Source organism: Corapipo altera, unplaced genomic scaffold (assembly GCF_003945725.1).
Source record: "Corapipo altera isolate COAL_440 unplaced genomic scaffold, ASM394572v1 62, whole genome shotgun sequence".
Lineage (NCBI taxonomy): Eukaryota > Metazoa > Chordata > Aves > Passeriformes > Pipridae > Corapipo > Corapipo altera.
The window spans coordinates 3,455,952-3,468,330 of NW_020884894.1; the positions used below are offsets into that span (position 1 = coordinate 3,455,952).

A 12,379-nucleotide genomic window follows, 5' to 3' on the forward strand; every position below is an offset into this window, starting at 1 on the left:
CTGGGACCAGTCAAATCAAAAGGATCTCTCACAATCCAGCATTCAGGTTAATTAGGACTACTAAGGTGCTGCTCCAAAATAAATACAAGATTGAAGCAAACAAAGAGGGAGTCTGGAAAATACTATTTTTGTTCCTGTCATTTAATGTCTGCATAAATAGTAACAAAAATAAGCGGTTTTAACCACAGTACATAACTGGATGGGATTAGCCCCTCTGAACACTGGGCTGGTAGATGTTGCAGCTCTGGGCACAGCATCAGGGTTCAAACACAACACTGTCCCCTTTAGCTGGTTGCAATAATCTAACGCACTCTAATAACTGTTCTCTTCTGCCTTCCCTTCCCTCTTCCCTTTTGATGCCTGTAGAAGCAGTGTGGACAGTTTAGCACCAGTCCCAGTCCCAGGCAGTCTGGTCACACAACATGGCACAGCACCATCGCTCATGGAACACAAATGTGCCGAGGCCTTCACCACCGCACACCATAACTTCTAAGTATCCAGTTCCACTTCAAGTACCCCAGCTCTGACATCCTGTCTGCAACAGTGGCTGGGAAGAGTTGTCAGAAATCCAGGAGATGAAGAGCAATGATTTACCTATTAGTGTCTGTTATTTAAACAAACATCACCCCACCCAAGCCTCCTGACATTGGTGCAGACTCTGAAGCAATGAAGGGACTTCACAGAAAGCATTCTCTCCACATCCTCGAGAATCAATAATCCACTTGTGCAGTTCACTTGGATTCTATTTTTAAAACTGTTTTTACAGATTACCAGACACAACAATTTTCCTTCCTAACATACACCTTGCTTAGAGAAGCGCTTGCAGAAAGTTGGAAAAAAGCATTATGAATATACAGCAAATAGCACCAACTAATCTAATTATATACTTAATAACTCCTTAGCATTCCAGAGAAGCAGTGGATTATATTTGACAGAGGAGATGTACTGCAAGAAGAGCAATCTTGTGCTCAGAGCAGAGCTGGCCTATCTGCAGTGCATTGCTGTCACTGGGATATGCTCTATGCCAATGGCAGCATAGCCACGGACCTGGTTGTCACAGCTGAGAAGCATTAGTGTCCTCCTGGCACAGGAAAGTATTTTAGAAAAACCTTCAAGAGTCTGATGTCATGTAAGGTACCCTAAATGACCCTATAGACACTTCATTAAAAAGCCAAACTCTACAGCACAGAAACAAGTAGGATTGATGCACTTGTACTACTGCATATCAAAGAGAATCCTCTCCAAGCAGGTACCAGAAAAAAGACATTCAATAGCAAATTTTATGAGAGAAGGATAAAAACCAGGTAGTTCAACAGTTCCTGAAATCCCAGTGGTGGTCAATAAATCGACTTGTGCTTCACATTATATGAAGAGGCTGTACTTAGCAAATCACTGTGTAAGCTGCCTCAATAACAGCACTCCTGCTATCAAGTTTACTTGCAATGAGTCCAACAAAGAAATTAATTTCTTAGATGACAAGAAAAGGTTATCTAGAACGGGGAAAACACAGGAGACAAAGATTTCCACTAATAAAACAAATATCAGACTCTGAGCTGAATTTGAAGCTATCTTTTTTTCCTCTGAAAGATTTTAAATCCCTGTAGCCCAAACACTAGAGCTACAAAGAAAACATCCTACAACCTGCCCTGCTAAAAACACAAGAAGAGCAGAATGAGCCAGAGCTCTTTTCAGCACGTTACTCCCTCAGCCACATGCACGCTGCTCCTCAGGCCCAGAATGAGGAAATGTACTGCAACCCAAATTCCAGACTTAAAAGTAAACCACACTTTGAGCTAGTAGTTGATTTACTGTCCAAAAACTTCAGTACAATATAATTTCAGAATTCAGGACATGCCCTTTTCACAAGTACAAAGGTGTTTCTCATGACTCCAAAAAGTAACAAAACACACACCTTCCTAGTCTGATCTTACTGATTTTATTGATCTGTTTCTTCCCAAGAGATAGTCCCATCTTATTTTCCAATTATCAATTTTTTCATAAATATTTCCACAAACAGGCACCACTTTCCTCTATGCCCCCCTTTTTTCCTCTCACTGTAATACACAGCCTTCAGTTATTGCTCTCATTTCATTCTTTTCACACTTTTCTATGCACATCAAGTGAGCAAACTGACCTGGTTTATCCACATGCCCATAGGAAGCCAGCCACAAACATGAGACACAGAGGTTTGATTTCGAAAAAGTCATTATAAAAAAAAGAGCAGATTCCCTGTTTCTGCTGCCCAAAGATATGCTCCCACCAGTTCTTATAGCAATTCAATCCATCTGACATCCAAGAACTCTATGATCACATCACACAACTGGCCTCTACGCTGAATGGCTTGGTGGCAATACTGCACCCACAGGACCAATTTCTATAGATTTGGGGTTAGTTGTAAAAGTTTGTTGAATTTCCCTATTTCATGGCTGCAAAGATTAACATCAAATTTTAATCAATTATAAGCCAAAGCCATGTAGTTCACCTGAAATAATAACCCAAAGAGATTTAGACCCTCAGCTTCTGTCCTACCTTGATCTAATCCTGGCTGCCCAAACCAGTGACAAAGGCCTTTGAGGTCACAATCACCCGTTTAGTGCCATTGCTAGCAGTTGAGCAGGGGACCTCTAGGAACCACCATCCTGAGAAAGGATTCCTGCAAGCTGAAGTCTCACAGGAAATCATGACTCTGCTAGGACATTTATAACTTGAGTGAGTGGCTTGAACTAGGTCAGATGGGAAAGGGTTAAGATCTAGGTTTCGATTTCCATGGTGATTAGAAGAAAGAGCTTGTCTGAGAAGCTGTTTGGACCATTAATGCTCCTTTTTAGTATCCTTTGGAAAACACAGGCTATTTGAGAGGGCAGAGGGAAACAATAAGAGGTTGTGTTTTTTTTAAATCTGGTGACTTGAGTAGCTATAATCTTGTCTGTGTGACACTGATCTCAAAGCAACAGAATAGCCAATACAAGACCCTGGCTAGAACAAAATGGAGAGGATAATATAACATTAACGACATAAGTTTACAGAAAATATATTCTTGCACTAAGCATGATTTTTAATTAAAAGTTTATTGCTAATTAATAGCACAGATATAGCAGGTTTTTGTAAGGCAGTTGACTTGATGCAAAATGACATTTGATTAAGAAACTCAAAATCAACATGACACATCAAGTGGGCTAGAGACTGATAGGCCCCAGAATGTAATTGCAGATGAGGCCAAACACTAAATAAATGTTTCCAGCTTATATCAATTAAATATCAACACAAAAGAAAACGGTTTCTTTTATCCCACCCTCAAGAGATGACCTTATGTTATGCAGCAGTTTTGTCTGTACTCTGGAAAAAAGCACAAGATGATTACTGAACAAATTTACAGATTAGAGTCATGAAAACAAGGATCAGTGGTAGAAAGCCATTTAGTTTGCCAGGTAAAGAAGAGTGGAGAAAAGATCACTGTTTTTAATATAGCTAAATGTAAGAAAACATGCCTAAGCCCCACTTCCAGGCTGGCAGCCTCTCTTGAAAGCAGGTAATCTGAAAGGTCACTGCAGAAAAACATTTGTAGGGACTTCAGGGAGATACTGTGGGTAAATAGGACCATGAAGATAATTTTGCTTTCAAATTTCCTCCAAAGCTAAAACTACACAAGTGAGGCTTTGGAAAACAGTCGACAGCAGCTGGTGACAGAAACTCACATATTAGAAGAGCAAAACCAACACCTCCCCTCGGAAGCTGCCAACAGTTTGATTGAAACAGAGGTAAGGAAGCATTTGGGCATCTCATGCGTTCCTTGAAGGTCAAATTGGACAAAACTCAGGTATATGAGAGACAATTAGGAAGGAAATATGATGGATGGCAAGTCTACTGACAGGTCTCTGAGGAATATCCTCATGTGTCAATAACAAACGTTCAAGCTCTCCTGCTTCTTCCTTTCATACCTTGTCTTTGCAGATCATGCAGAGCATTAATATTTCCTTTTCCTGAAGGAACTCTCATATCTTGAAAAGCTAAACTTGAAGGGAGCTACTCACACCTGGTGCAACTAAACATTTTGCTTTCTTCAGCAATGAAATCCCACTACATATCACAGTTTTTTTCTGAGGTGTAGAAATGCCAGGTAATGCTGTGATCTCACTCACCTGTTACAAAACCTCTTAGCAAGCGTTCTGAGATCCCCCCAGCCACTGAGAGTCCCACAACAGGACTTGACACACACCAAATGCACCCAGAACATCTGCTGCTTTGTTCTGGCCATAAACATATAGAAAGGAGAGGAAGAAAAAGCCTGCAGAACAATTTATTCTGGATCTCTTTACATCAAAACTCATACATCACGCTCCTTCAGGTAATCCCTCTCCCTTTATATCAAGTTGTATTTAGATCATCACATGCAGCTGAACGACTCAAAGCCTGAAACACGAAAGCTCAAGGAACATAAGAAGTGCACGAGAACACGTAAGGAGCACGACAGAGCTGAGGAATTACAGCCCTACCTCCCAATTCCCGGTTCTTGGGTTCCCACCTGTCAGCCACAGCCGTGTGGAACAGCCCAGCTGTGATTCTGGCCTTGACCAAGCCAGGTACAACACCTCTTCAGCAGCTGTGATTAATCAAGAGCTCTAACACAAGCTCTTTTAACCACACTAAGGGGAGATTTCTGCCACAAGAAGTATTACACTACAGAACCAGCTTAGACAGCTCCAAGCCAAGTTTCTCCCAGCAGAGCCCACCTGACCACAAGCCAGGACCCAGCTGCAGTGGAGACATTTGTGGTTTCCCTACCTGCCACCTACCTGCCTCCACCATCAATGTACAGCTTCAAAGGGACACTCAAAAGAAAGCTGGAGGGACAGAGAGGAATCAATGGCAAAACAAAACTAAAAAGCTTTCAAGTGTTTTGGGACTCTAGAAATGAGGGGGTTGTATTTTTAGCCTGCATACAGGCAGCTCAAGGTGCTTTTCTTTGTCCCCATGACAGTAGGTAAGTGAATACACCTGCCTTGCCTCACTCCCTGCTGATGGTAAACACGAGGTCTTGCATTCAGGTTACAACATGGAGTTACTTCAGAGCAGCCCTGTGCCAAAATAGCACATTTCTGAGGGATGCAAAGGTATTCAATAAAAAGCTTTTAAAGGCATATTTTTAAACTTGCAGCAGGAAAGCTTTTCTGTGTCAAGACAGTAATTCTTTTAGCAGCATTGATCAAAATGTCATTCTTTTATGAGTGTACAATACCTTTTAATGGCATACAACAAGCCATTAGGGTTCTACACCTCCGTGCAGCACACAGCTTACTGGAAAATCAGGAACACTGGCCAAGAGACAGCCACTGGGTTTTGTGCCTGTATAAAGGCAGAGTTTCTTCCATTCTCCCCAGCTCTGCTACACCCAAATACATACAAGTGAAGTGACACAAAAATTAAGCCAAACTTCTCATCAATTCTACAAGAGCTATTTTCCCACACATTTCCCCCAAGAAATACCTCTCATAAACACAACAAATATTCTAGCTTTCCAAAGTGGGATTCTATCACTAGGATCTGATCTGGCTCTTTGTTTTCCACACCAATGATCACACTTACCCCAAATCAGCACTGACTGAGGAATGAGAGTGGGATGAATTCCACAAAATGGGTTTGATTTTCAGAAATGGGAAGAAGTGCCACCTGCCCTTTGCTAACACTGAGGCCTGGTCAGAATCCATCTACAAATCATCCAGTTCTTTTCAAGTGCTTCAACCCTTCAAAGGGTGACAGCACTGGTGATTGCATTTGCTCTGCTTGAATGGAAGACCAGCATGGGCTTTCTGGATGCATTCAGCACTTTACAGCCTGATTTTAGTTACAAATATCAACAGGAAAGAGAATGCTTTCTGTCAACCTACCTTCAAGGCTTTTCCCATCAAGGATAAGAGAATATTTATGGGATTTAATCATTACTGTTAACTGAGCAGTGGCAGCAGCAAAAGAGCTTTATTTCACTATCTGAAATTCTAAGGAATAATAGCAAGGTCTTCTCAGCTACTTCTGAAAGTGTAAAGCCATCAGTATAAACAGATAAAACAACAATTCCAATAAAACATAAGGTAAAATTGTAAATCAAAGACAAGAAAACTGACTAGAAAGAGGAGACAGAAAAAAATTGAGGTTCTAAAATCAAAAGCTGGAGTGAAATTAATTACAGTTAAGAAAAGTTTAAGGGGCTGCTTGTCTCTTACCTGTTCAGAAGCAGCCTTGCCCTTCTGACTTCCAGTTATGAGATACTGCAGTGAGTCTCCTCAGTCACATCTAGAATTTCAAATCAAAGAGAATTTTTTTATTTTACATAATTTTTATAAGCATACATAAATTCAGCTCAAACAATACAATTTATGCTCCAGAAGATGCCATTGCCTCAGTCAGAACATCAAGAAGTCAACAGTGCTCACATCTCCCCTGCATTCGTTATTAAACATACAGTCAGACACAGAGAGGTCACACCCCAAGACCAGAGCTGTGCCACATGGTCCAACTGATAACCCAGACCAAAACTGGTCAGAATCAGAATTTCATAGTTATCAGTTATCATATTTCTCACTATCACCTACCAGAGAGTTCAGAGTTGCTTCTTCGTTGTTGCAGTCAAAAGAGTAAATACACATTCAAGCACATGTTTGGGGGTTCTTAAACAAACAGATGATTTCTAGGTTACCTGAAGTATGACAACTAAGAAAACCTGGATTTTGTGGTAGCAACTAATTAACCTACGCTAAATTCTGTGCAATAAATGCTGTGGCACCATAGGAGAGCTGTTCCTGTCTTTTTTCCCCTAGAGCCTGATTCAGTAAAAGCAACTCCCTATTTCTCTCTCTCATCAGTGATGTAGAAATAAACTCAGGTTTTGAATTAAGGAGGTCAAACAGGACCAACATAAACAGGAACTCGACACATTGAGCACTTCAGCTTCTATCAGCTCGATGTTTCACTTTAAATCTCCATCCCTGAAGGCTTTTAATACCAGGTTTGGAATAATTTGTCAGAAAATATATAGAAGCATTTCATCCCCCTTTTCAGCAAGGAATCAGACCGGATGATGTATCCCAAAGTTTTTGCAGAATAACCTGCCTAGAGAAAGTTTTGCACCCAGGTGTTAAACCCAATGACCACTGTGACGATCTCCACAGCGGCTTGCTGAGCTTTGCCTCTCAGCCCACCACTCTTCCCTACAAAGAGTTCAGGGAACTGCTTGGACATATGGGATCCTCCCGAGCACTAACCTGGTCCGCAGTTTGGCAGGTGCCCGTTTTTTTCAGGACCCTGCAACGCGGAGCCTGTCCCATCACTTCTCCCGGAACGGCAACGGAGGAGCCGGCGGGAGCGCGGCCTGTCCTGGACTGGGAGTGGGCGGCACGGGAGAGGAGCTCTGCCTCCCGCCGCCCTCCCGGGACAGGAGGGATGCCGGGGGCAGCGGGAGGCAGAGGGGAAGCCTGGGCTGCACGAGGGGCACAGCGCACCTGCCGCCAGCGCGGGGCGTTCTCCCGGGCCTCGCGGCGCCCGGAGCCGGTGACCGGAGAACGCGAACCCCGAACCACGAGCCCCTCCCGCCGTTCGAACGCGCCCGCCAGCCCGTCCTCCCGCCCCGCCCCGTACTGACCGTGCCCTCGCCCAATCCTGAGGCGGGGGAGACAAAGCCCCGCCCCCAAAAGGACCAATCAACACTCGCCAAGGGCGGGGGCGGGGCCGCCCGCGCACACGGAAGGCCTCACGAGCCCCTCGGTCTCTGAAGACGTTGATGGACGTAAGAATGACCCAATAGCAGCTCAGCCTCCCGCCCGTGCGTGGCGCCAATTGGCCATCCCGCCCGGAGCGAGGAGGCGCGTTGCCATGGGGACGAGGGGACACCGCGGGACGGGACAGGGACCCCCCGGGCCCCGCGCCAGAGCCGGCTCGGCCCGGCCCGCTGTGCGTTCGGCATCTCCGGACCCCAGCAGCGGTGCTGCTCCCGGCCAACCCCGCAGAGAGCGAGGCTCCTGTCCTCTGTCACGCAGAGAAGCCACTCAGTGATTACACAATGGTTTGGGGGGCTCGGGTCGAATATCACTGACCTGCGCTGTCCCTCAGGGCAGCCCCAGGCCCTGCTTCCATCGACTCGCCAGCGTTCCAGTCACAGCTGTAACCTCGCCAAAGCCATCGAAGCTAGACCTTGATTTATGTGTGTTACAAGCCGCTGAAGGAGTTGCTGCTGCCTCTGAGGCACACACAGACCTGACTTGACACAGAGGAAGCCTCCAAACCCAGGAGATGCTGGAGATGGCTTGCTCTCCCATGTAAGGGAAGCAGCCAGTTTGAGAAATAGAAAGGTTGTTGAAAGAGGTGTCATTAGCACAGGGAAAGCATAAGCCAAGCTTTGGAGTTGGGAAACCTGCATGACTCATACATCTGTTCATGAGACAATTTAGAAACCAAATTGCTGTAGGCAAAAAATAAGAAAAAAATTACAAATGCACAGACAAATGGTAAATCATAGTAGCAAGGAACTGCCTGGCTGCCCTGACACTGGATGGAGAAGCAGGGAGAGAACTGAGCTCACTGAAACCCTAAAGGTGTAAATAATGACAGGGAGCTGCTGTTTCTCACAGCGCTCACTCCTTGTTGGCAGGATGGAGTTCAGCTTGTCCAGGCCCTGCTCACAGTGATAGGTCTGGGAAACAGTGCAAGGCAAAGCTCCAGGCTGTGATCTCCAGGAGGAAAACAGCACTGGAAATTCACTTCTCCCTTCTTGAAACTGGATTGTGACCGCAGAGAGAGAGAATGCTTGGAACTTAGTCTGCTGTTTGAAGAGGATTTAAGTAAAACAAATATTTTTGTAATAAAAATTTAATATCCTTTTTTTGGGCTTTGTAATCAAAGCAGCTTTCTAAGCTATGCGCGCATGGACAGTAATCCTCCCCTAATCTTACTCGCCTCAGGCATAGGAGATGCTTAGGAAATAACAAAACACTGCCTACTACAGGAGAAACTTCTAACTTGTTTTTGTCTAACTCAGCATAAGGCCAAGCCTCAGGTGCAATGGACCATCACATGAAAAATGTAACAGAGCTCAAACATAAAATACTCTCGCAGCCATGTATATAGATCAAATACCAGATGGCATGAATGGGGTAACTGTGAGATGGTGTTGGGGATGGAAGTCCAGTTCCAGATTCTTTTACCAGAACAAGGTATCATTTAAATATGTGAAATCCAGGGAGACAGCAAGAGAACCAGGGTTTTGTGGGGGCCAGAGCCCAATTATGGTCACTGCTGGGCACATTACAACCATATTTCCTCAGAATTTCCACTACAACTCTTTCCCCATCTCTCATAACTTTTTAACAATTTTCTAACCAGAAACTTTTCTATCTTGAAAATATATTTAGACCTTTTTTCTCTTAGTATTCCTTCAGCTGAAATCTGCATGGGTAAAAAATTTGAAATTAGGAGCAGCAGTCATCCACACCAACACGTGCCTTTATGTAATTTGGCTTTGATTCACCACTCATAGGTGTATGAAATTAGGACTGTGTTTACTGACCTTACACTTGAGGACATCTGCTGCTGGTTGATGTAGCTGATGCCTTCATTGGGGAAGATCCCTTTTTTCCCCTTTCAAGGACACATGAATTCCTCCAGTCTGCAGGAATGCACGCCAGGTGTGCTTTGCTCCACTCTGCTGGTGTCAAAGCCCTGGTGTCTGAGCAGGGGTGTGAGGGACCCCGCAGAGGCCAACTCTATTTTATTATGGCTAATATACTAAGACCCATCCTAGTTTGGAATCGAGCCAAGGCCTCAAACTGAAATTGCTTCCTTGTAAGCTGATTTGCTCCAGTCAGTGAATTGAGGGAAGAGTTCCCTTCCCATCCTGTTAGACTTGCCGTCTTGGCAATGTTAATAAAATAGACCCCAACCAAGGACAGGTGGCAGGATGCCAGGACAATGCATCAAAACTATCTTTCCTGGAGAGAATCATCCAGCAGGTTGTCATGAGGAGATGTGCCTCTACCAGCCTGCCAGGGACTCATCTGGAAGAGCCCTGCAGAACCACAGCTGCCAGATAGAGGTGTGAGCCAGAAGCACAAACCCAGGTGCCCGCAGCCATCAGCGACACACAGTGCTGGCTCTGTGCCATGAGGTGCATCACTCACTGTTACAGTGTCCCCTCACCAGGCACAATGATCCTGCAGGTGTGGAGACCTGCTGGTCCAACCCCAAGCAGGGCAGAGGTGGTGCTGACAGGCCATGAGGGGCACTCCAAGCCCTGACTGTCACTACTCAGTCAGCCAAGGTGGGAGGCAGAACGTCTTTGTACAGCCCCAGGGCTGTATCCAAGGCATGTGCTGGGAACCCTTGTTAAACCTGAGCCCTCCAAGAGCGGCTCCAGTAGCAAAGCTCCTCCTGCTCTGGAGCCAATGGAGCCTCTCCCACTGTGGCATGGCTGAGCCCAGAGGCCAGGCTGAGTAGCCACAGTGGCACCTGTGGCCAGGAGAGCAGGGAGGGAGGATGCAGAACTCCCAAGAGTGCTAGAGGAGTTGGAGAGAAAACTCTGGAGCTGGCTGCTCCCTTGTGCACACTCCATGGGCCTTCACTCCCCATTAAAGAGTGCTGGGTACACAAACTCACTGGTGGTGGTAACCCTGCTGTGGAAAGGATGCCTAGACGTGCTGGAGCTGAGCAGTCCCTTAAGAGGTTACAGGTGGAGCCCATTTGTGGCACCCGTTTGTGCTCACAGCTATGACAGCTTAGAATCATAGCATTATTAAGGTTGGAAAAGACCTTTAAGGTCACCAAGTCCAACTATTAGTCCAGCACCACTATCATGTTGACCACTAAACCAAGTCCCCAAATGCCACATCCATATGTTTTTTGAACACTTCCATGGATGGTGATTCCACAGCCTCTCTGGGCAGACTGTGCCAGGGCTTTACAAGCCTTTCTGTGAAAAAAAAATCCCTAATATCCAACTGAACCTCCCCTGGCTCAACTTAAGGCCATTTCCTCTTGTCCTGTCACTTGTTAGCTGGGAGAAGAGACCAATCCCCGCCTGTCTCCAGCCTCCTGTCAGGTAGCTGTAGAGAGCAAGAAGGTGCCCACTCCAGTGCTCTTGCATTTGGGATGAGATTAAAATTGTAATGTCAACTATTAAAATATTAAAATGATATTTTCATTTTCCTTCTGCTTCCTGGGGAGCAATGGCACATTGGAAGAAAGTTTGCTGTGATTCCTCTGAGGTGTGAGACAGTAACTAATTACTGGAGAAGATGAGATACAGTCCTGTGATTCCCTGGAATATCTGCTAAGCCTCGGGACGGTTTGTATATATTGGAACCCCTCCTCTACAAAGAAAAGATAAACAGACAGCGCTGGAGCAAGCAGCAGCTCTGGATAGTCACTGGTCTCAGAGTTAATCCAGAACCTGGTAAATAAAGCTGCAGACAGTTAATTAATTAGAGGAATAAAGCACAGAAATAATATTTTGCAGTAGGATTAGTTCATCTAGAGGGTACCTGGTGAACTCATAGGAAGTGTGGGGAGAGAGGTAAAGAAGACACTAAATTGCCTTCAGCTCTTTAAATCATTTCTGCAGATCCTATTACAGAAGAGAAAGGGAAATGGCTGCAGAACAAATCATGGGAGTTCCTGTTTCCAGTGGTCTGACAGACCCTCTAAAAGAGAGAGAGAAAACGCCTGTGTGCGCTGGAAGCAATAAAAGACACATTTGTTCCTCATTCATCACCGCGTCATCCTCGGGCGCGCACAGACACTGCCGAGCCCGCTGGGGCGGGGGATTAGGACAGCCCCTGGCTCCGGAGCGTCTGCCCCGTAGCGCCCTGCGGCTGTTTTTGGGGTCAACCCTGCCTCTACCCCAGCCTGGTGGGATGGATAGGACGGTGCCTGGTAGGCTCAGAGCAGGGGAGCAGGCACGGACCATGGCGTGGTCTGCCAGGGCATCTCTGATTCTAAACCCAGGCACCACAACTACACCCCTTGGGCACAAAAAAAGGGAAGTCCCAAGGTACAGCATGCCCTCATCATCTCTCTGAAGGAGCAGCTGTGGCAGCTCAGGTGAGTGAGTGCACTCAGCCACCAGAGCTGCTGTGTGTGAGCTGACACAGTAATGAAGAGAAGGAATAAGAGTGTCAGAATCACAGAATATGCTGAGTTAAACGGATCCATCAGGATCCCTAAGCCCAACTCTGGCCCTGTGCAAGACACCTCCAGAATCACATCATGTGCCTGAGAGTGTTGTCCAAATGCCTACTGAGCTCTGTTAGCTGTGACCACTTCCCTGAGGAGCCTGTTCCAGTGCCCAACCACCTTCTGAATGAAGAACCTTTTTCTAATATTCAGCCTAAACCTCCCC

The 12,379-nt window shown here is 45.7% G+C and overlaps 2 long non-coding RNA genes across 2 annotated transcripts in view; one reads left to right on the forward strand and one right to left on the reverse strand.

The window, feature by feature from the left end:
- LOC113948867 overlaps positions 1–7,548 on the reverse strand; it is a 33,716-nt gene extending 26,168 nt beyond the window's left edge. Inside the window, exons 1-3 of the long non-coding RNA XR_003528258.1 lie at positions 7,257–7,548; positions 6,219–6,288; positions 5,237–5,383 (exon numbers count right to left, since the gene is read on the reverse strand). This is a non-coding gene — a long non-coding RNA (uncharacterized LOC113948867). The remainder of the gene's footprint in view (positions 1–5,236; positions 5,384–6,218; positions 6,289–7,256) is intronic.
- Positions 7,549–7,910: 362 nt separating this feature from the next.
- On the forward strand, positions 7,911–8,869 carry LOC113948893. The gene is made up of 2 exons (XR_003528269.1): positions 7,911–8,306; positions 8,639–8,869. It is a non-coding gene; the product is annotated as an uncharacterized LOC113948893 (long non-coding RNA).
- The last annotated feature ends 3,510 nt before the right edge of the window (positions 8,870–12,379 follow it).